General features: G+C 52.4%; 1 non-coding gene across 1 annotated transcript in view; it reads right to left on the bottom strand.

The window, feature by feature from the left end:
* Nucleotides 1-1,046, bottom strand: part of LOC124571442 — a 1,910-nt gene extending 864 nt beyond the window's left edge. The window contains exon 1 of the ribosomal RNA XR_006971871.1: nt 1-1,046. This exon is cut by the window's left edge and continues 864 nt beyond it. This is a non-coding gene — a ribosomal RNA (small subunit ribosomal RNA).
* Nucleotides 1,047-5,000: the final 3,954 nt, after the last annotated feature.

The following is a 5,000-nucleotide window of genomic DNA, read 5'->3' as shown; positions in this document are numbered from 1 at the left end:
AAATGCTTTCGCTTCTGTTCGTCTTGCGACGATCCAAGAATTTCACCTCTAACGTCGCAATACGAATGCCCCCGCCTGTCCCTATTAATCATTACCTCGGGTTCCGAAAACCAACAAAATAGAACCGAGGTCCTACTCCATTATTCCATGCACACAGTATTCAGGCGGGCTTGCCTGCTTTAAGCACTCTAATTTGTTCAAAGTAAACGTGCCGGCCCACCGAGACACTCACTCAAGAGCACCCTGGTAGGATTGCAACGGGGTCCGCCTCGGGACGCACGAGCACGCACGAGGCGCGTCGCACGCCTTCGGCTCGCCCCACCGGCAGGACGTCCCACGATACATGCCAGTTAAACACCGACGGGCGGTGAACCAACAGCGTGGGACACAAATCCAACTACGAGCTTTTTAACCGCAACAACTTTAATATACGCTATTGGAGCTGGAATTACCGCGGCTGCTGGCACCAGACTTGCCCTCCAATAGATACTCGTTAAAGGATTTAAAGTGTACTCATTCCGATTACGGGGCCTCGGATGAGTCCCGTATCGTTATTTTTCGTCACTACCTCCCCGTGCCGGGAGTGGGTAATTTGCGCGCCTGCTGCCTTCCTTGGATGTGGTAGCCGTTTCTCAGGCTCCCTCTCCGGAATCGAACCCTGATTCCCCGTTACCCGTTACAACCATGGTAGGCGCAGAACCTACCATCGACAGTTGATAAGGCAGACATTTGAAAGATGCGTCGCCGGTACGAGGACCGTGCGATCAGCCCAAAGTTATTCAGAGTCACCAAGGCAAACGGACCGGACGAGCCGACCGATTGGTTTTGATCTAATAAAAGCGTCCCTTCCATCTCTGGTCGGGACTCTGTTTGCATGTATTAGCTCTAGAATTACCACAGTTATCCAAGTAACGTGGGTACGATCTAAGGAACCATAACTGATTTAATGAGCCATTCGCGGTTTCACCTTAATGCGGCTTGTACTGAGACATGCATGGCTTAATCTTTGAGACAAGCATATGACTACTGGCAGGATCAACCAGGGAGCTGCGTCAACTAGAGCTGAGCAGCCGGCCGCCCGGGAGTGTGTCCCGGGGGCCCGCGCGAACACGCAAGCGTCCGCTCAATTATTCTGCAAACAGGAGGAGGCTGAGCTCCCCTGCACAATACACCTCGAAACCCTCTCAGGTCCCGGCGGCGCGCAGCGCCGTCCTAAGTACTTGGTCGGGTTCGAGAGAGGCGCAATCGCCCGGAGTTTGGCGAGTAGACGCTTTAGGTGCGACCACCCGTGCTCCCAACTGAGCTTGCCGCTGCCGACAGAGGCCCGGGAGCGTGCTGTCGTGGCATTGCCGGCGGGAGACAACACGCGCCACCTACGGTGACCGGCAGCTCCAACGCCAGCGCCACAGAAGGACAAAAGCCCCACTTGGGTGCCGAAGCGAACTCTCCCAGCACAGCGCACGCGCCAACACGTCCGCACAGCTGCGATACAAACCACCTGCGAGAACCGCAGAGGCGACCGAGCAGCAGACGGCGTCGCGGCGCCGAGCGCCGGGCGGCGGCGCATCCTCAGCGCACACAGTCCTCAATCGGACCAGCACACTGCAGATGTCCACCGCGCTTCGCACCGGGCCCGCGAGGACCTACTTTGGCCGCACGGCGCCGCGTGCAGGGTGCGCCGGCGCGCAGCTGCGCCGCCTGCCGCCTCCGTCGGCCGGCGCGCCTGCCACTGGCCGCCCCCACCAGCCGGCTGTAGCGCGTGCGCCCACGCACCGCGCGGCCAGCACGCCGGGAGGCCCCCCCTCACCGGCCGGGGACGGTCCCACCCAGCCACCGCCGCGTATCGCTTCACACCCAGATGCCATTCACGTTCGTGGGCATGGTGGGTATCGCTGGAACAACCGGTTGGTAGCTCAACCGATCGTCGCCATCACTGATTCACCTCTAGCGAGAACAACCGCACCACAACGGTTTACCAGTTGTTCATTTGCATAACGTCACCAGCAAACGTAGGCGTCCATCGCCATTTGCAAATTCAACGATTGTTGCATGCCTGTGTCAGGTGTCACGACACACTATGTCTGCCCACATACACGCAACAACATGTGCACGCTTCGCGAACACGTGGAAGGTGGCCCCCGTACGTATGCGATGTCCATTGCGCGAACGACTGTCAACCGGCCTCTGTCGCATGTCGCAGATGTGGAACGCAGTGCACCATGCTATCACGGTGTGTGAGAAGAGACGACTACGTCTGACAACACGCGCCACTACATCAACAGACGGCTCATGCTGATCGCCATCCAGGGCATACCACACTGCAATCCAGCTCTTATAGGGAGACGACACGTAGCTGAGTGCACAACATTTGGACCGCATGGTTCGCCGTTGTTGGCGCAGTCGTTGTACGGTCACATGTACCACGATGTATCATTCAGTACATGAGGACCAATGTGCAGTACAGTGTGTGATTTGGACGTACAACATCAGCGGACAGTTGACACAGGCCGTACCACAGCGTAGGCTAAGTGCTTCGCACATGCGAATGCCAATGAACAACTGCAAATGCCAATGAACAACTGCAAAGGGCATTGAGCATGTACGTCCTGCTGCCATCCACATTACAGTGTATAGCTGCAAGGTGTTTAACATGAAGCGATACACTGGGGACCGGGCAGTGCGAGTAGCAAACTATATTGCGGGGGTTGCAGTTAGGCAACACTACACTAATTTAACGCGTCGTATGACAATTACAGAGCAGGTTAAGGCCCAACGTGTGTTGGGTTAAGGCCCAACGTGTGTTGGGTTAAGGCCCAACGTGTGTTGGGTTAAGGCCCAACGTGTGTTGGGTTAAGGCCCAACGTGTGTTGGGTTAAGGCCCAACGTGTGTTGGGTTAAGGCCCAACGTGTGTTGGGTTAAGGCCCAACGTGTGTTGGGTTAAGGCCCAACGTGTGTTGGGTTAAGGCCCAACGTGTGTTGGGTTAAGGCCCAACGTGTGTTGGGTTAAGGCCCAACGTGTGTTGGGTTAAGGCCCAACGTGTGTTGGGTTACGTTAAGGGGCAATGTGGGTTACGTTAAGGGGCAATGTGGGTTACGTTAAGGGGCAATGTGGGTTACGTTACGGCGCAATATAGGTTACGTTACGGCGCAATATAGGTTACGTTAAGGCGCAATATCGGTTACGTTAAGGCGCAATACAGGTTACGTTAAGGCGCAATACAGGTTACGTTAAGGCGCAATACAGGTTACGTTAAGGCGCAATACAGGTTACGTTAAGGCGCAATACAGGTTACGTTAAGGCGCAATACAGGTTACGTTAAGGCGCAATACAGGTTACGTTAAGGCGCAATGCAGGTTACGTTAAGGCGCAATGCAGGTTACGTTAAGGCGCAATACAGGTTACGTTAAGGCGCAATACAGGTTACGTTAAGGCGCAATACAGGTTACGTTAAGGCGCAATACAGGTTACGTTAAGGCGCAATACAGGTTACGTTAAGGCGCAATACAGGTTACGTTAAGGCGCAATACAGGTTACGTTAAGGCGCAATACAGGTTACGTTAAGGCGCAATACAGGTTACGTTAAGGCGCAATACAGGTTACGTTAAGGCGCAATACAGGTTACGTTAAGGCGCAATACAGGTTACGTTAAGGCGCAATACAGGTTACGTTAAGGCGCAATACAGGTTACGTTAAGGCGCAATACAGGTTACGTTAAGGCGCAATACAGGTTACGTTAAGGCGCAATACAGGTTACGTTAAGGCGCAATACAGGTTACGTTAAGGCGCAATACAGGTTAGGTTAAGGCGCAATACAGGTTAGGTTAAGGCGCAATACAGGTTAGGTTAAGGTACGACATAGGTTAGGTTAAGGTACGACATAGGTTAGGTTAAGGTACGACATAGGTTAGGTTAAGGTACGACATAGGTTAGGTTAAGGTACGACATAGGTTAGGTTAAGGTACGACATAGGTTAGGTTAAGGTACGACATAGGTTAGGTTAAGGTACGACATAGGTTAGGTTAAGGTACGACATAGGTTAGGTTAAGGTACGACATAGGTTAGGTTAAGGTACGACATAGGTTAGGTTAAGGTACGACATAGGTTAGGTTAAGGTACGACATAGGTTAGGTTAAGGTACGACATAGGTTAGGTTAAGGTACGACATAGGTTAGGTTAAGGTACGACATAGGTTAGGTTAAGGTACGACATAGGTTAGGTTAAGGTACGACATAGGTTAGGTTAAGGTACGACATAGGTTAGGTTAAGGTACGACATAGGTTAGGTTAAGGTACGACATAGGTTAGGTTAAGGTACGACATAGGTTAGGTTAAGGTACGACATAGGTTAGGTTAAGGTACGACATAGGTTAGGTTAAGGTACGACATAGGTTAGGTTAAGGTACGACATAGGTTAGGTTACGGTACGACATAGGTTAGGTTACGGTACGACATAGGTTAGGTTACGGTACGACATAGGTTAGGTTACGGTACGACATAGGTTAGGTTACGGTACGACATAGGTTAGGTTACGGTACGACATAGGTTAGGTTACGGTACGACATAGGTTAGGTTACGGTACGACATAGGTTAGGTTACGGTACGACATAGGTTAGGTTACGGTACGATATAGGTTAGGTTACGGTACGATATAGGTTAGGTTAAGGTACACATTGTTGTAAGGAAAGGTTTAATGGGGGGCGGGGCGGGGCGGCCGGTTTGTTGATTGTGATTATAGTAAGTGGATGCCTGCGGCATCATCTGATTTGCCACGTCAGGATGCACCTTTGGCTCATGACAGGCGGCGCTCTCATTCCATGCTTGTGGCAGACCTGTGTCTTTCATTCCTGCCATTGTTTGTGTGCTGTGAGAGGAGGCAGTATTGTGATGTTGGGTGCACCCCTGTGTAGGACATGTGTGGGTGTTGGTGGCTTGGCTGAGCAATGGTGGTTGTCGGGTGGGTGGGATATTCTGTTTTCTGAGTGGACCTCCCAGTCTGGTT

Source organism: Schistocerca americana, unplaced genomic scaffold (genome assembly GCF_021461395.2).
Source record: "Schistocerca americana isolate TAMUIC-IGC-003095 unplaced genomic scaffold, iqSchAmer2.1 HiC_scaffold_170, whole genome shotgun sequence".
Lineage (NCBI taxonomy): Eukaryota > Metazoa > Arthropoda > Insecta > Orthoptera > Acrididae > Schistocerca > Schistocerca americana.
The sequence above is the reverse complement of the archived record's forward strand: the minus strand, read 5'-3'. Positions and strand labels throughout refer to the sequence as shown.